Source organism: Bubalus kerabau, chromosome 2 (genome assembly GCF_029407905.1).
Source record: "Bubalus kerabau isolate K-KA32 ecotype Philippines breed swamp buffalo chromosome 2, PCC_UOA_SB_1v2, whole genome shotgun sequence".
NCBI lineage: Eukaryota > Metazoa > Chordata > Mammalia > Artiodactyla > Bovidae > Bubalus > Bubalus kerabau.
The window spans coordinates 177,671,600-177,691,884 of NC_073625.1; positions in this window are offsets into that span (position 1 = coordinate 177,671,600).

Genomic DNA, 20,285 nt, shown 5'->3' on the forward strand with positions numbered 1-20,285 from the left:
TCTGCTAGAATGAAGAGGTCTAGAAACATGGGATATAGAGGGGCATGGTTGGGAACCCAAAACCAGCTTCATTTTACCCAACCTGTAGAGCAGAGGCTCCCATAAGTGAAGTAGTGAAAGTTGCTCATTCATGTCTGACTCTTTGCAACTCATGGACTGTAGCCTGCCAGGCTCCTCTGTCCATGGATTTCTCCAGGCCAGGATACTAGAGTGGGTAGCTGTTCCCTTCTCCATGGGATCTTCCCAACCCAGGGATTGAACACACATCTCCCACATTGCAGGCAAATTATTTAACATCTGAGCTACCAGGGAAGCCTGGAGAATCTCCCATATAAAAATATAAAAGGCAGTAGAAAAACTCCAGACAATGGCCAAACTGTTAATTGTTTCTCAAAAGTCCTTTAATTAAACTTTGAAACTCACAGCATAAGTGAGGAGCATATTTAAAACTTTGATTCTACAAAATTTTATTTTCCTACAATTTCTTTTCCCCTTTGTCTCCTGTGTGCACATGTGTGAGCTCTAGCTAACATGCTCAGTTGCTTCAGTCATGTCCAACTCTTTGCTGCCCTATGGACTGTAGCCTGCCAGGCTCTCTTGTCCACAGGATTATCTCAGTAAGAATCCTGGAGTGGGTTGCCATTTCCTCCTCCAGGGGATCTTCCTAACCCTGGTAGTGAACCTAAGTCTCCTTTGGCTCCTGCATCGGCAGGTGGATTTATGAGAGCTGAGCCACCTGGGAAGCTCCTATGCTAAAGAGGGCATAAGCCCAAAGACAAAAACAATGCAGGGAGATGTTAGCCAACTGTTGGAGGTTGTTGGAAAGCTGATACACGAGTGGTAACTGACCCAATAGTCTAGAAAAAGCTGAATGGTGAAAGCCTGCAGAGGGTGCTTGTGTGGAGGAGGTAAATAAAGAAACAACCTCATTCCTTTCACAGAGTGCCAAAAATCTTCAGGAATTAGGGGCACTGAAGGTGGGTGCAGCTTATGATAAAATATGTTTGAGTCAAGATGAAGTTAGAAGCCCAACCCCTATCCTGGGCCCACATGGTTAAAAAGGGAAAGATTCAGGGTTCTATAAATTAGGACTTCAGGGATGTGATGGAAGCAGGAAGCAGAACTATGTTAGTCACTAAGGCCCTGACACCAACTTCAAGAACACTAGCAGCCAGAATTTTCCCTCCCAGCCAGGGATGAGAGGAGAAACAAGATGCCAAAGAGAAAAGATGCACAGACATTGTCACGTGGGGATTCCTCTGGCCCTGGCAAGCACAGCCAAGCATGCAGGGCTTCCTATCAGTTTTTTAATACCTCACTCTGTGCATCACTAGCCTTTTGAGGAAAACCTCTTCTGTGAAATATGAAGATCAAAATAAAGAAATGGAGAAAAGGAAACAGGAAATATTGTAGGAAACAGACAGTACAGAATGGGCCAATGGAAACTGAACAACAATAAAACCATAGGGCCAAATGTTTTCAGAGAAATAAGGAAGGTATTGTGTTCATGAAACAAGAACAGAAAGCTAATAAAACCAAACATTCAGAGAGAAGGAAAAAAGAGTTCGTGGAAATTAAAAATGAAAGCATAAGTGAATATTTCAATAGAAGTTTTGGAAGATAAAACAGTAGCTGCTGCTGCTGCTAAGTCACTTCAGACAGTAGCGCAAATTGTCAAAGAATGGAATGCAAAGTAGAAAATAGGAGGAAAGGTAAAAACACTAGAGGATCAGGTCAAGAAAACTAATATCTAAAGACAAAGCTTTTCAGAAAGAGAACATAAAAATCACAGATGAGAAAATGAACAAATATATAATTTAAAACAATTTTCTTTGGCCATGGAGCATAAGTTTCCAGTGGAAAGGGCCTTTAAGAGAGCTCCAGTTCAGTGGATGAAACACAACAATGGCAACAACAAAATTTATGTAAAGTCATATCATTATAAAATTTCAAAACCCTGGGGACAGAAAGAGTACTTAAAAATTTCTGGAGAAGAGAAATGGGTCATATAGAAAGGATCATAAATCAGAATGGACTCAACAACAACAATATAAACTAAAAGATAGTAGAGCAAGGTGTTTTTCCAATCTAACTTTATGTGTGTGTGTGTGTGTGTGTGTGTGTTAGTTGCTTAGTCGTGTCACTTAGCCAAATTTTCCAAAAAGTGTGAGTAGAATGAAAACTTGTTTTAATATTCATGTCTCAGTTTACCTTTCATGCACCATTTCAAGAAAGCAGTTGGAGGATGGGGTCTTCCAAAACAAGACATAAGATCAGATTTGGGGAGTAAGAATCCAGCCTAGGAGAGAAGTACAAGGAATTTTCAGGGTGATTGTCCTAGGATGGTGGCCGTGTTGCAGGGATAGATAACAGATAGTTCAAATTAGGTTAAAAATCAATGGGCTTCAATGAGGTATATGTACACAGTGGACTACTATTCAGCCAAAAAAGAACGAAATCATGAATGCCATTTGTGGGCTTCCCAGGTGACGCTAGTGGTAAAGAACCCACCTGTTGATGTAGGAGATGTTCAGAGATGCAGGTTTGATCCCTGGGTTGGGAAGATCCCAGAGAGAAGGAAATGACAACCCACTCCAGTATTCTTGCCTGTAGAATCCCATAGACAGAGGAGCCTGGCAGGCTACAATCCATGGGTTTGCAAAGAGTTGAACATGACTGAGCAACTGAGCACGTACAATGATGGTCCACAGAAAAGCAAGCAAAATTAAAAAAAAAAACAAGACAATTGCATAAAAAAAGAAAAAAGAATAATACATTTCTTAACCATTCATAATGTTAATATAAGCATAATAGCATAAATTTTTGATGTCACTTATATAGAAAAGTTAGGAAGGTGTGGCTGGATTGTATTCTGTGTGGGGCTATTTTGTGAGTGTGTTAATATTTCATCTTACTTAATAATAACTCAGTAGATAATATCTTACATTGAAATTCAAGCAATGATGGTATATCATATGAATATCATATCATATTACATTTGTAATATAGAAGAAAATAGCAGCTGAAGCAGCCTAAAAAGATGGAAGTGATTGCACTTGGGTGGTAGAACCTTGGGGTGTTGGTGGCAGGGTCAGGGGCCTCTACTTTTTTCATGGTAAGCTTAGTAAAGTTTTTTGCCTTTTAACACAGTATATTATTATTTTGATTTTTAAAAAGCAAAAGAGAAAAAAGTGATGGGAAATGACCTTTGGGTGAGTTGTCATGTCTTGGATGGGCCTGGGTTGGTAGGGAGGGACCATGAGGTCAGGTGGGAGGACTTTGAGGTGGCCCAGCCAGCAGACACAGGGGCCTGTTAAGAGGGCTCCCCTGAATAAAGGTAAAAAGCCTGTATCCGAGACCCTCCTCAGAACCCAAGTGTGTAGGACTTTGTCTTTCTCATATGGGGTTAGGAAATTATTTTTTTGAAGCAAAATGCAGGATCACACACTTTATCCTTCTGTAGTTTAAATATCAGTTTTTAAATCTAACATTCCAAGTAGTTTAAAGTTACTATTATTTATTAGGTTAATTTAAAATATATACACAGCTAAAAATTGGAATAGTATAAAAATATATAGAAAAAAGTAAATTTTTCTTCTAATTCATATCTCAGATCTCCTAGAGATTCAGGATCCAGTATCTAGATCCTGAGTTGGGAAGATCCCTTGGGGGATCTCTTACTAGAGACATTCCCTAGAAACACTCATTCATCAATTTCTTGATCTTTCCAGTAATTATCTATGCACCAATTATTTAGACACAAACTAACAAAGACTATCCTCTTTCTTTTCACACAAATGCATGATGTACATTCTTCAGCACTTTGCTTTTTTCCCCTTCTAAGAACAACAGACTGGTTCCAAATAGGAAAAGGAGTACGTCAAGGCTATTGTCACCCTGCTTATTTAACTTATATGCAGAGTATATCATGAGAAACGCTGGACTGGAAGAAACACAAGCTGGAATCAAGATTGCTGGGAGAAATAGCATTAACCTCGATATGCAGATGACACCACCCTTATGGCAGAAAGTGAAGAGGAACTAAAAAGCCTCTTGATGAAAGTGAAAATGGAGAGTGAAAAAGTTGGCTTAAAGCTCAACATTCAGAAAACTAAGATCATGGCATCCGGTGCCATCACTTCATGGGAAATAGATGGGGAAACAGTGGAAACAGTGTCAGACTTTATTTTTCTGGGTTCCAAAATCACTGCAGATGGTGACTGTAGCCATGAAATTAAAAGACGCTTACTCCTTGGAAGGAAAGTTATGACCAACCTAGATAGCATATTGAAAAGCAGAGACATTACTTTGCCAACAAAGGTCCGCCTAGTCAAGGCTATGGTTTTTCCTGTGGTCATGTATGGATGTGAGAGTTGGACTGTGAAGAAAGCTGAGCACCGAAGAATTGATGCTTTTGAACTGTGGTGTTGGAGAAGACTCTTGAGAGTCCCTTGGACTGCAAGGAGATCCAACCAGTCCATTCTGAAGATCAGCCCTGGGATTTCTTTGGAAGGAATGATGCTAAAGCTGAAACTCCAGGACTTTGGCCACCTGATGCGAAGAGTTGACTCATTGGAAAAGACTCTGATGCTGGGAGGGATTGGGGGCAGGAGGAAAAGGGGACGACAGAGGATGAGATGGCTGGATGGCATCACTGACTCGATGGACGTGAGTCTCAGTGAACTCTGGGAGTTGGTGATGGACAGGGAGTCCTGGCATGCTGCGATTCATGGGTTCGCAAAGAGTCAGACACGACTGAGTGACTGAACTGATCTGAAGTAGTATATTTATCTATTCAAACATACTCTTGAGCAGAGCAACTTCCATACACCAGGCACTGATTCAGGCATTTAGAGATCTGGGCCACTCCAGAGATCATGTTGTATCCACATATGTGCATCTAATATAGTCTTTATGCAATTACCCAGCACCTAATAGTGTTGCACTGTTTTCCATATCAAATTCCCTGTGGAAGAACATCTGACGACTTCATAGAAGTTGAGAGTGTTTTGATTTTGAGTTGATCCTTGCTATGTTAGTATTCCTCTCAATTCTGTGCCACTGAAAAATTTGATTCATTCATCTTCTTCATGACACTGAAAGAAATGTTGAATTTGTAGAGCAAGTCAGCACTGCCTTAGAAAATGCCAACGATTTTGCTGCAGCTTCTAAATTATCATTGTGGGGATTTGCCAGTTTCCATTGAATGACTTCTGGTAACCAGAGCTTTCCATACCATCTGTAAGCCAACTGAGGAGTTTCCCTGTTTCGCACAATCAGGCTGGCAACTTACTCAGATATGTCTGGGATTCCTGCTGCTTTCAACAGTTAAGACTAATGTTTCTAAGAGTTGCCTCAAGCCCATTTATACCAGTTGCTCTTGCTACTGTAGTTTTTTATATAAATTAATCAGATATCATGGGAACAAATGAAATATTAGTATGAAAAGGAAAAATTGTCTATGTGAAAACTGAGCCAAGTGCTTGGAATAAATTGATAAGGCTGAGGTGCTTAAAGAAATTCTGTCCATTTAGATGTGGGTGAGAGAAATGTAGAAAATTAGAAAACAGACAAAAGATCACAAAAATTGAAAAAGGGTTTGCATTCAAATTGTGAATGTCTTTAAATCTTTGTTTGCTAGAAAAACCCCAACAACTTGGAATGGTAAAGGATTTAACAAAGATGTGCTTTTTTGCAAGAAAGAGAACAAAAATATATCTTGCCCTCAATCTAAAGACTGACAAGTGATTGTACATTTTGCATAGTTTAGTATCAAATAAAAATTTAAAGTAGATAGATATTTCTGGTGGTTTTACTCTAATTTATTTATTTATTTTTTTGTTTAATGAGTGAACTGGGCTTCTACTGTACCAGACTTCTACTGTAGTTGACATATGATTTGCATTCATCTGATGGTAATATCATTGAGTCTACAGTCTTTATTTGATTCAAAATGGTATCATGGACAGCTGTTTCAGATGCTTACTGATATCAAGATACAGATAGGAGTTCTCTAGCATTTTCCTTGCTCTTAATAACTCCAGGATTGGGGATGATGTAGCATGGTCTGTTCTTTGTAAACTCTTGTTCTGATTGATTTCTCCTTTTTTTCTAAAAGATCACCTTTATGATATGTTAGGATTTTCCAATCTTTCTAATAGAAATTATTCTAGTCTAGGATTCTGAGCTTCTAGTCTAGAAATTCTTATAGTCTGGGATGTTAGACTTCCATTGGTGTGTCCTCTGATTGTGTATTGTGGTTGGTGATATCATGAAGAAGTTAGAAAAACATGTTTGGACTCATGTAACACTAAGGCTGCAACTGCAGAGGAAGGGAGATGCACTGAAATGCCAGCTCTAAAAGCTAGTGGAGGTGATGGAATTCCAGTTGAGCTATTCCAAATCCTGAAAGATGATGCTGTGAAAGTGCTGCACTCAATATGCCAGCAAATTTGGAAAACTCAGCAGTGGCCACAGGACTGGGAAAGGTCAGTTTTCATTCCAATCCCAAAGAAAGGCAATGCCAAAGAATGCTCAAACTACTGCACAATTGCACTCATCTCACACGCTAGTAAAGTAATGCTCAAAATTCTCCAAGCCAGGCTTCAGCAATATGTGAACAGTGAACTTCCTGATGTTCAAGCTGGTTTTAGAAAAGGCAGAGGAATCAGAGATCAGATTGCCAACATCCCCTGGATCATGGAAAAAGCAAAAGAGTTCCAGAAAAACATCTATTTCTGCTTTATTCACTATGCCAAAGCCTTTGACTGTGTGGATAACAATCAACTGTGGAAAATTCTGAAAGAGATGGGAATACCAGACCACCTGACCTGCCTCTTGAGAAATTTGTATGCAGGTCAGGAAGCAACAGTTAGAACTGGACATGGAACAACAGACTGGTTCCAAATAGGAAAAGGAGTTCGTCAAGGCTGTATATTGTCTGTTTATTTAACTTCTATGCAGAGTACATCATGAGAAATGCTGGACTGGAAGAAACACAAGCTGGAATCAAGATTGCCGGGAGAAATATCAATAACCTCAGATATGCAGATGACACCACCCTTATGGCAGAAAGTGAAGAGGAACTAAAAAGCCTCTTGATGAAGGTGAAAGTGGAGAGTGAAAAAGTTGGCTTAAAGCTCAACATTCAGAAAACGAAGATCATGGCATCCAGTCCCATCACTTCATGGGAAATAGATGGGGAAACAGTGGAAACAGTGTCAGACTTTATTTTGGGGGGCTCCAAAATCACTGCAGATGGTGATGGCAGCCATGAAATTAAAAGACGCTTACTCCTTGGAAGGAAAGTTATGACCAACCTAGATGGCATATTCAAAAGCAGAGACATTACTTTGCCAACAAAGGTTCATCTAGTCAAGGCTATGGTTTTTCCTGTGGTCATGTATGGATGTGAGAGTTGGACTGTGAAGAAGGCTGAGCACTGAAGAATTGATGCTTTTGAACTGTGGTGTTGGAGAAGACTCTTGAGAGTCCCTTGGAGTGCAAGGAGATCCAACCAGTCCATTCTAAAGGAGATCAGCCCTGGGATTTCTTTGGAAGGAATGATGCTAAAGCTGAAACTCCAGTACTTTGGCCACCTGATGCGAAGAGTTGACTCATTGGAAAAGACTCTGATGCTGGGAGGGATTGGGGGCAAGAGGAGAAGGGGATGACAGAGGATGAGATGGCTGGATGGCATCACTGACTCGATGGACATGAGTCTGAGTGAACTCTGGGAGTTGGTGGTGGACAGGGAGGCCTGGCATGCTGTGATTCATGGGGTCGCAAAAAGTCAGACACGACTGAGCGACTGATCTGATCTGATCTGATCTGATTAAGACAAATGACTTTTCTCTGGAACTTAACTGTACACAATGGCAAGCTTATTTGTGAGTAGATATTTAAGTGTGTCTTTTAACTTTTTTTTTTCCACCATGGGTTCCCCATCCTGAACCCCGCTCCCACCTCCCTCCCCATCCCATCCCTCTGGGTCATCCCAGTGCACCAGCCCTGAGCACCCTGTCTCATGCATTGAACCTGGACTGGCGATTCATTTCACATATGATAATTTACATGTTTCAGTGCCATTCTCCCAAATCATCCCACCCTTGCCCTCTCCCACAGAGTCCAAAAGACTATTCTATACATCTATGTCTCTTTTGCTGTCTAGCATATAAGGTTATTGTTACCATCTTTCTAAATTCCATATATATGCATTAGTATACTGTATTGGTGTTTTTCTTTCTGGCTTACTTTTCATCCACCTCATTAGAACTGTTTCATTAGAACTCATTAGAACTGATTCAAATGTGTTCTTTTTAATAGCTGAGTAATATTCCATTGTGTATATGTACCACAGCTTTCTTATCCATTCATCTGCTGATGGACATCTAGGTTGCTTCCATGTCCTGGCTGTTGTACCCCTGTGATGAACATTGGGGTACACATGTCTCTTTCAATTCTGGTTTCCTCAGTGTGTATGCCCAGCAGTAGGATTGCTGGGTCGTATGGCAGTTCTATTTCTAGTTTTTAAAGGAATCTCTAAAAAAATTAGAATAGTATTCACATGCCTTCATTCTTCAGGTTCCTATTTCTATGTTGAAAGTAACACTGAGATGATCTTTGCTGCCTGTAATTCATGATTACTGCTGCTGCTAAGTCGCTTCAGTCGTGTCCGACTCTGTGCGACCCCATAGACGGCAGCCCACCAGGCTCCACCGTCCCTGGGATTCTCCAGGCAAGAACACTGGAGTGGGTTGCCATTTCCTTATCCAATGCATGAAAGTGAAAAGTGAAGGTGAAGTCGCTCAGTCGTGTCCGACTCCTAGTGACCCCAGGGACTGCAGCCCACCAGGCCCCTTCATCCATGGGATTTTTCCAGGCAAGAGTACTGGAGTGGGGTGTCATTGCCTTCTCCAATTCATGATTACATAATTCATGGAGACTTGAATTCAGGTTCATTAAAGGACTCAGGGTTTTCTGCTATTTCCTAACTCATTCTAGACATGATTACATTGTGATGTTTCTTGCTTTTCACTTTCCATTTGAAGAAAATTTCACATTCTGGTCACTTTGAAAGTAAAACAGCCACTCTGGTGCAGTGGAGAGTCAGGAACCAAGATTCAGAAAAAGCAAGTTCTATTTCCTTATTGATTTTTACCATGAAAGCTCTAGCAGTAAAGTGTCCAGGCAGCCCCTATGATTGTGGGAATACAGTTCATGAAGGAAGCAGGCATGGCCCTCTTCAGATTTTCTTTTTTTGTTCTCCTTAAGAAGACCCCCAATCTGTTGTAAACTCTCAGTCTCTCAGTACTTAACTGGCTAGTTTTCCCCCTATGTTCTGCTACTTCTACATTTTTCTGTCTATTTTTGTACCTCCTTTAAATTAGCTTGTCTCCAGTTTCCATTCTGGCCACTACTATATTTCTTATTATTTTCAATCTTATTTACAGTGGAGTGAAGTGAGCAAAACTTTGCAGGTTTTTTTTCAAGGAAGAGAAAATGCCATGAAAAGATGTACCCTTATACTGTTTTTCTGGCTATAATTCCACCATTTCTTTCTTTCCTTCCTTTTTTTCCCTTTGAGAAGAATTATTTGATGGCTCGTCTAGTTTGTGCATTCATTTAACAACTATTGACAGAGTTCCTCCATGTGCCCTGCCCTGTGCTAGGCACTGTGATTACAAGAGCAGATGGGACAGAGCTAACCATCACAGGCAGAGGCAGATATCAAAGTAAATCAATAACATTATTACAAAACAAAATAGCCCCCCAAAATGAACACAGGTATGAAAGGTATATGGAGTGAGTCCACTTTGGATGGCAAAGTTCATGTAGCTAGACTAAGTTAGAGATGAGATTTAAGCTGAGGAACAGTCAGCCGTGTGAAGAGCATCTAGGCAAAAGGAATACCTTGTGAGATCCTGGGAGGGAACAGAAGTGGATATTCTAGGAACTGATCCAGGACGAATAAAGCTGGAATCCAATAAGTAGAGTGGGAGACAAGGCACAATGATGTGAAGTGTGGTAGAAAGATAGGGCCAGATAAATCAAGGCAAGACCATATACATATCCCTAAGGTGTACACAGACACCTGTTACATTACTTATGTATTACACACGAACAGGTGATATTTAATAACAGCACGTGGCAATGGAGCCCTCATGATGCGTGCAGCGCTGTCCTGAGGGTCTTATATTTATAAATCATTTCTCTTCAGAACTTCCCTTTGAGGCAAGTATAGTCATCATCCCCATTTTGCAAATGAGGAAACTGAGGCACAGAGATGACTTCCCCAAGTTCTACTGCTAGTAAGGTTAACCAGTGAAATTCAGTTCCAGCCAGTCTAGCCCCAGGGCCTGCACTCTAGGTTACTTTGTTTTACCCTACAGCTTCTGAATGAATCAGCTGCCAAGCCCAAATGGTTAAGAATGACTTTGAGTCAGTCACAAGTGGGCAGCCTGGAACTGGAAGTTAAATTTGAAAACTTGATGATTCAGATTAAAGAATTCAGGGAAGAATATGTCACAAGTGATATATTCACAGGGGAAAGTTCTTTCACATTGGTCTTAGCAATTGTTTTTTGGATATGACGTCAAAAATAAAGACAACAAAAGCAAAATATACAAACAATACCATATCAGTCTAAAAAGCCTCTGCACAGCAAAGAAAAAAATCAACAAAATGAACAGGCAAGCTGTGGAATGGGAGAAAATATTCTCAAACCATGTATCTGATACGGGGTTAATATAAAAAATATGAGACACAACTCATTAGCAAAAAACCAAATAACTCAATTAAAAATGGGCAAAAGATCTTAATAGTCATTTTTTCTGAAGAAGATATATAAATGGCCAAAAGTTACGTGGAAAGGCATTCAGCATCACTGTATTTCATTATTTTACTGAAATTTCCTAAGAGAGTAAATCTTAAGTGCTCTCACCAAAAATCAAAACCAACCAAACAAAAAGGGAAACCAGGTGAAGTGATAGATGTGTTAATTAACTTGATAGTGGTAATACTTTAACAAGGTATATATATGCATATATATATAATTATCACATTGTACAACTTAAGTACATGTAATTTGGTGTGGGTGCAGAAATTTTCTCTATGTTTAGATACTCTGAGTTTTCATAAAAGTTGTAAGTTTCTTTAAAACTCCATCTAGTTCCAGCTTCATTCCCTTGAGCCACCCTCTCTAGCCTCCCATCCATCCTCTTCCGAGCAGTATTGTTGCTCTTACTTCAAAATTTATTCTCTTTCCAGTTCAGGATTATTCAAATATTTACCTAAATCCGCCCTCCTTGGTTTTGAGTTATGACTGTGTCTTCTGAAATTTAAGAAAGATAATATGGCTCAACATTTAATCTTTCATTGTTACCTAGTAACTCATTTTTCTCTTGGAAAACATATCTCTTTTCAGTTTAGAGATTCATGTAATTTGTGATTATTTGTATAAGTGAATTCTGAATCCTTAAGAACATGTGTTTAAATCCACACTCAGTCTGCTCTTTACTTTCCCTCTTTAAATGCTATTTTGTGGGTTTAAAATGTGTTTCTTAGAACAGCGACAGTCCTCCTTTTTCTGATTCTTGAAGACTGCAGAGAATTCTGGTTGGTTAAGCCTTTGCAGGACATGCTTTCTCATTTTCCTGGGTCCAGGGCTGCAGGGCCCTCTGGTGAAGATGACTGAGGAAAGTCCATAGAGAATTAAACTGAAGGGTCCCTTGGCAAATGAGTCTGATCCTGAGACTCTGTGGTCTTCATCAGCACATTTGGGGTGATGTTTGATGAAACATCAGGTTGATGTTGCCAGGGGGTTATTTTGCTAAATATAAAGTGCAATGGATTACAACTGGACAGAAGTCTTTAGCAAAACTAAATAACACTTCAGGGGATATTGTATCTATTAGGGCTTTTCTAATTAATTTAGTAAGGAGTTGGCATACAATCTGGATTAGGAGCAAGAGTTAGAGGGGCCAGTAAGAAGTGAGGAAAAAGATGTAGGTAAGGCCAGCCCTTCTCAAGATTTCAGCATTGTAGGTGTCTGTAGTGGGAGACCACTACTCTCTCTAGTGCTTGTGACTACCTCCACTGTATCCATCAGCTTCTCTTTCCTCTCCTATCAATCATCTTTTTGGCTCACACCTTAAATGTCAACCTCTAGATGTTGTTCTCAGACCACCACTATCCTTAGTCTGCATACTCTCTCCAAGGATTCTTACTTACAAACTGTTTCCCAAGGATGCTTGTGACTGTATATTCAGCTACCTGTCAGATTGCTTTTCTGGTTTGTCTCTGTACCATGACCTCAGCACATCAAAAGCTAAAAGATTCCTTGGGGATCCCCAGGGAATCTGACCTTGAAGGCTAGCAGGATTTGATTACAAGACTTCCACAGGACTCAGGGAAACAGAGACTCCAGTCTTGGAGGGCACAAACAAAACCTTGCATACACCAAGACTCAGAGGAAAGGAGCAGTGACCCCACAGGAGACTGAACCTGATAGTGTTGGAGGGTCTCCTGTGGAAGTGTGGGTCAGCAGGGGCTCACCCCAGGGATGGGGGCACTGGCAACAACAGTATAGAAAGGTCCCCCTTGACATAAACCCTCTTGGAGGTCACCATTAACCCAAACATAGAGCCTGTAGACCCAAGAGCTGGGTCGCCTCAGGACAAAAAACTACCAGGGAGATAGCACAATACCACCCATCAGCAGACAATTAGATTAAAGCTTTACTAAGCAAGACTGTGCCCACCAGAGCAAACCCCAGTTTTCCCCACCACCAGTCCCTCCCATCAGGAAACTTACACAAGCCTTTTAGCCTCATCCATCAGAGGGCAGACAGAAGAAGCAAGAAGAACCATAGTACCACAGTGACTAAAACAAAAGCCACGTTACATAAAGTTAATCAGCATGAAAAGGCAGAAAGTTATGTCCCAGATGAAGGAAACAAGGTAAAATCCCAGAAACAATGAAATGAAATGGAGATAGGCAACTTTCCAGAAAAAGAATTCAGAATAATGATAATGTATATGATTCAGGATCTTGGAAAAAGAACAGAGGCAAAGACTGAGAAGATGCTAGAAATGTTTACCAAAGACTTAGAAGAATTAAAGAACAAACAAACGGAGATGAATAATATACTAGAAGGAATCCATAGCAGAATAACTGAAGCAGAAGAACGGATAAATGACCTGGAGGGCAGAATGGTGGAAATCACTGCCTCAGAACAGAATATAGAAAAAAGAATGAAGAGAAATGAACACAGCCTCTGGGACTTCTGGGACAACATTAAACACACCAACATTTGCATTATAGGGGTCCCAGAAGGAGAATAGAAAGGACCTGAGAAAATATTTGAAGAGATAATAGCTGAAAATTTCCCAAACATGGGAAAGGAAATAGTCAACCAAGTCCAGGAAGCACAGGGAGTCACAGGAAGGATAAACCCAAAGAGGAACACACCAAGATACATAGTAATCAAACTGACAAAAATTAAAGACAGAGATAAAATATTAAAAGCAACAAAGTATTGAAAGCAACATGGGAAAAATGACAAATAATATACAAGGGAATTCCCATCAAGCTATCAGCTGATTTCTCAACAGAAACTTTATAAGCCAGAAGGGAATGGCATGATATATTTGAAATGATGAAAGAGAAGAACCTACAATCAAGGATATTCTACCTAGCAAGACTTTTCTTCAGATTTGGTGGAGAAATCAAAAGCTATCCAGACAAGCAAAAGTTAAGAGAATTCAGCAACACCAAACCAGCTTTACAACAAATGCTAAAGGAACTTTTCTAGGCAGGAAACAAGAGAAGGAAAATACCTACCTATAGAAAATAAATCCCAAACAATTAAAAAAGTGGTAATAGGATCATATGTATCAATAATTACCTTAAGTGCAAATGGATTAAATACACCAACCAAAAGACAGACTGGCTGTGCAGATGAAAACATGCACATGTATGCACTTCCACTTACCACATCACTCTGCTTAACCCCCCAAGCTGTACGTAATTATTTTATATTGTTAGGTTAATCATGTTCCCATTATGGCTTGCAATTGTAATAAATAAATAAATAGACTCATAACATCAAAGAAAAACATACTTTAAAACTAAAGAAATATAATTTCAATGAATGAAAATACTCGTCTTATCAGAGAAAGGGAATGTATATTAAAATTTAGGAGCTGAAATTAAAACCACTGAGATGAAAAATTCACCAAATGGGCTCAACAGAAAATGGATTCAACAGACCTGTAGAAAAATATAAATACATGTCAATGCAGTCCCAGAAAGAAAGGTTAGAATGAAACAAAATATTTAAGAAATATGGCTAAAACACAATATTAACTAAGAATTCCATATCCAATGAAACTGTTCTTTAAAAATAAAAGTAATAAAATAATGACTTTTATATAAACAAAAACAGAGAATACATTGCCAGCAGACAGTACGCTAAATCTATAGAAAGTAATACAAGAATGAATAATGTGTATATCTATATATTTTATATATACATACACACATTATATGTACAAAAGTATTTATGTTATATATATAAACATATGTATATAAAATGTTATACAATATATTTTAATAGATGCACAGCTATTTAAAGCAAACATTATGACACTGTATTTTTCTGTTTATGATGTATATCAGTTCAGTTCAGTTCAGTTCACTCGCTCAGTCGTGTCCAACTCTTTGTGACCCCATGAACTGCAGCACACCAGGATTCCCTGTCCATCAACAACTCCCAGAGTTCACTCAAACTCATATCCATCTAGTCAGTGACGCCATCCAGCCATCTCATCCTCTGTCGCCCCCTTCTCCTCCTGCCCCCAATCCCTCCCAGCATCAGAGTCTTTTCCAATGAGTCAACTCTTCGCATGAGGTGGCCAAAGTACTGGAGTTTCAGCTTTAGCATCATTCCTTCCAAAGAAATCCCAGGGCTGATCTCCTTCAGAATGGACTGGTTGGATGTCCTTGCAGTCCAAGGGACTCTCAAGAGTCTTCTCTAACACCACAGTTCAAAAGCATCAATTCTTTGGCGCTCAGCTTTCTTCACAGTCCAACTCTCACATCCATACATGACCACTGGAAAAACCATAGCCTTGACTAGACGGACCTTTGTTGGCAAAGTAATGTCTCTGCTTTTCAATATGCTATCTAGGTTGGTCATAACTTTCCTTCCAAGGAGTAAGTGTCTTTTAATTTCATGGCTGCAGTCACCATCTGCAGTGATTTTGGAGCCCCCAAAAATAACGTCTGACACTGTTTCCACTGTTTCCCCATCTATTTCTCATGACGTGATGGGACCAGATGCCATGATCTTCGTTTTCTGAATGTTGAGTTTTAAGCCAACTTTTTCACTCTCCACTTTCACTTTCATCAAGAGGCTTTTCAGTTCCTCCTCACTTTCTGCCATAAGGGTCGTGTCCCCTGCATATCTGAGGTTATTGATATTTCTCCCAGAAATCTTGATTCTAGCTTGTGCTTCTTCCAGCCCAGCATTTCTCATGATGTACTCTGCATAGAAGTTAAATAAACAGACAGGGGAGATAAATGGAAACACACTATTGCAGAGTTTCTAAACTATATGAAATTATTCAATATTAGTTTTAAATATATTAGAATATGTTACATATGCAATTACAATAAAATAATGCAAATCTATTTCTGCTTTATTGACTATGCCAAAGCCTTTGACTGTGTGGATCACAATAAACGGTGGAAAATTCTGAGAGAGATGGGAATACCAGATCACCTGACCCGCTTCTTGAGAAACCTGTATGCAAGTCAGGAAGCAACAGTTAGAACAACAGACTTGTTCCAAATAGGAAAAGGAGTTCGTCAAGGCTGTGTATTGTCACCCTGCTTATTTAACTTATATGCAGAGTATATCATGAGAAATGCTGGGCTGGAGGAAGCACAAGGTGGAATCAAGATTGCCGGGAGAAATATCAATAACCTCATATATACAGAGGACACCACCCTTATGGCAGAAAGTGAAGAGGAACTGAAAAGCCTCTTGATGAAGGTGAAAAGAGGAGAGTGAAAAAGTTGGCTTAAAACTCAACATTCAGAAAACGAAGATCATGGCATCTGGTCCCATCACTTCATGGCAACTAGATGGGCAAACAGTGGAAATGGTGGCTGACTTTATTTTTCTGGGCTCTAAAATCACTGCAGATGGTGATTGCAGCCATGAACTTAAAAGATGTTTACTCTTGGAAGGAAAGTTATGACCAACCTAGATAGCATATTCAAAAGCAGAAGCATTACTCTGTCAACAAAGGTCCATCTAGTCAAGACTATGGTTTTTCCAGTGGTCATGTATGGATGTGAGAGTTGGACTGTGAAGAAAGCTGAGCGCCAAAGAATTGATGCTTTTGAACTGTGGTGTTGGAGAAGACTCTTGAGAGTCCCTTGGACTGCAAGGAGATCCAACCAGTCCATCCTAAAGAAGATCAGTCCTGGGTGTTCATTGGAAGGACTGATGTTGAAGCTGAAACTCCAATACTTTGGCCACCTGATGTTAAGAGCTGACTCATTGGAAAAGACCCTGATGCTGGGAACGATTGAGGGCAGGAGGAGAAGGGGATGACAGAGGATGAGATGGCTGGATGGCATCACCGACTCGATGGATATGAGTTTGAGTGAACTCTGGGAGTTGTTGATGGACAGGGAGTCCTGGTGTGCTGCGGTTCATGGGGTCACAAAGAGTTGGACACGACTGAGCAACTGAATTGCTGCTGCTGCTAAGTCACTTCAGTCGTGTCTGAATCTGTGCAACCCCATAGACGGTAGCCCACCAAGCTCTCCCATCCCTGGGATTCTCCAGGCAAGAACACTAGAGTGGGGTGCCATTTCCTTCTCCAATGCATGAAAGTGAAAAGTGAAAGTGAAGTCACTCAGTTGTGTCTGACTCTTCACGACCCCATGGACTGCAGCCCACCAGGCTCCTCCATCCATGGGATTTTCCAGGTAAGAGTACTGGAGTGGGGTGCCATTGCCTTCTCTGAGCAACTGAACTGAACTGAATGCAAATCAATATAACTCTAAAACCAATAAAAAATGCAACACTGAAATATGTTTTGTTAACAAAAAAGAATGCAGGAAAGGAAAATTGAGGAACAAAAAATAAATGCAACAAATAGAAAATTGTAGAACTTCATAAAACCCACATAATTATATTAAGCATAAATGGACTAAAACTTCATATCAAAAGGCAGAGATTGTCAGAATAATTTAAAATAAGTAAAAGCCAAGTATATTCTGTTTATAAAAGACACACTTTAAATACAAAGCCAGCCACAAGTAGGTTGAAAGAAAAAAGATGGAAGAAGATGTATTATACAAATCAAAACAGCAACAATCTAGAGTGGTATTTATATCAGACAAAATATACCTCAAGACAGGGCTCAAGAATGGGGAGAAGAGGGATACCTCATGATCAAAGGATTACTATTTAGGGATTATGTAACAACTGAAAATGTATGTATAATAAATAAACAACAATAAGCAATAATAATTATTAGGGACTTAATCTTTTTCAGAATTTAGAAACTTTTTTCAAAAGTATTTGAGAGTATGTCAAAAGTATAAAAGATAAATATTGTGGTTGTGAAAGCTATGTATGCTTGTGTTCAGTCATGTCCTACTATTTGTAGGCCATGGACTGTAGACCACCAGGCTCCTCTGTCCTTGGAATTTCCCAGGCAAGAATACTGAAGTGGCACTTCCTATTTCTGGGAATCTTCCCAACCCAGGGATCCAATGCACTTCTTTTGTGTCTCCTGTATTGGCAGGTGGGTTCTTTACCACTGGCGCCACCCAGGTTGTAAAAGGGACCTATGTTATCTGAGCACAGACTCCCCTGGTCATTTCAACACAGTTCAGTTCAGCAGCTCAGTTGTGTCTGACTCTTTGAGACTCCACAGACTACAGCATGTCAGGCTTCCCCGTCCATCACAAGCTCCTGGAGCTTGCTTAAACTCATGTCCGTTGAGTCAGTGTGCCATCCAACCATCTCATCCTCTGTCATCTCCTTCTCCTGCCTTTAATCTTTCCCAGCATCAGGGTCTTTTCCAGTCAGTTCTTTGCATCAGGTGGCCAAAGTATTGGAGCTTCAGCTTCAGTATCAGTCCTTCCAATGAATATTCAGGACTGATTTCCTTTAGGATTGACTGGTTTGATCTCCTTGTAGTCCAAGGGACTCTCAAGAGTCTTCTCCAACACCATGGTTCAAAAGCATCAATTCTTTGGTGCTCAGCTTTCTTTATGGTCCAACTCTCACATCCATACATGACTACTGGAAAAACCATAGCTTTGACTAGATGGACCTTTGTTGGCAAAGTAATGTCTCTGCTTTTTAATATGCTGTTTAGGTTGGTCATAGCTTTTCTTCCAGAGAGCAAGTGTCTTCTAATTTCATGGCTGCAGTCTCCATCTACAGTGATTATGAAGCCCAAGAAAATAAAGTCTGTCACTGTTTCCATTGTTTCGCCATCTATTTGCCATGAAGTGATGGGATCGGATGCCATGATCTTAGTTTTTTGAATGTTGAGTTTTAAACCAGCTTTTCCACTCTTCTCTTTCACTTTCATTAAAAGGCTTTTTAGTTCTTCTTTGCTTTCTGCAAATAAGGATGATGTCATCTGTATGTCTGAGGTATTGATATTTCTCCTGGCAATCTTTATTCCAGCTTGTACTTCATCCAGCCCAGCATTTTGCATGATGTACTCTGTATATATGTTAAATAAGCATGGTGACAATATAGAGCCTTGATGTACTCTTTTCCCAATTTGAATCAGTCCGTTGTTCCATGTCCAGTTCTAACTGTTGATTCTTGACCTGCATACAGAAGGAAGGTAAGATGGTCTGGTATTCCCAATCTCTTCAAGAATTTTTCACAGTTTGTTGTGATCCACACAGTCAAAGGCTTTGGTGTCATCAATAAAGCAGAAGTAGATCTTTTTCTGGAATTCTCTTGCTTTTTATATGATCCAAAAGATGTTGGCAATTGGATCTCTGGTTCCCCTGCCTTTTTAAAATCCAGCTTGAACATCTAGACGTTCTTGGTTCACGTACTGTTGAAGTCTGACTTGGAGAATTTTGAGCATTACTTTGCTAGCATGTGAGATGAGTGCAATTGTGTAGTAGTTTGAACATTCTTTGGCATTGCCTTTCTTTGGAGTTGAGATGTAAACTGACCTTTTCCAGTCCTGTGGCCACTGCTGAGTTTTCCAAAGCTGCTGGTATATTGAGTGCAGCACTTTCACAGCATCTTCTTTTAGGATTTGAAATCGCTCAACTGGAATTCCATCACCTCCACTAGTTTTGTTTGTAGTGATACTTCCTAAGGCCCACTTGACTTCACATTCTGGAATATCTGGCTCTAGGTGAGTGATCACACCATCATGGTTATCTGCCGGGAGCCGGCGAGAGACATTCCACACGTGACAAAGGTCATGAGGAAGGAGGCTCGGCATACGCAAAGGTGGGATCGAGCCTCAGGAGTGCCCCTGAATATTCTCGAGCATCTACCCCCCAAAACCAGAGTCTGCCTACTTTATTGCTTTGTGCTCTCACCTCTGACTTTACTGGGGGCTGTCCCCTACCACCATCTCGCTCTTTCTGACAATGAGTTAACGTACCGCTCCAATTAATAAAGTTCCTGTGCAATTAGGAGTGTTTAAATCCAACCCCCTCAGATGGCTCTCTAACTCGCCTGACAAGTTTACCCGGACACCTACAGCTATGCATACGATTGTTTACAGTCTCCCAGCCTCGAGAGGCACAGGAAGCTTAAGATATTCAAATAGCTTAGAGCCTCTCAGAGAGTTAAAAACTGTCAGAATAAAACTAGTAAAAGATTTCATTGATGAGCCAATGTTTGTTGCCAAGTTTTCACATCCCCTGAATTGTATCTTTGAATGTGTATTAATTAATATAGTTGGTATGTAAAAAAATAAGTAGTGGCCTTGGTGTTAGTAACTTTAGACCCTTAAGGTAATAAAGTCTTTCCTTTGTAAACCCATTACACATCCGCCCTATAGGAATGCAATTTTATCTCCGGAAGATGGTGCCAAACCTTAAAATAATTACTCTTAGAGAAAATAAGTCTTTGTTGATAAGTCCTTGTCAGGAGTCATAAAATGTTAATAGGCCTTCTGGCCAGAAGATGATGTAAATCACCTAAACCATTTGTATACGATAAATTTGCAGGAAAGAAACCCTGGTTTTTGATAAGCATCAAAGACTGC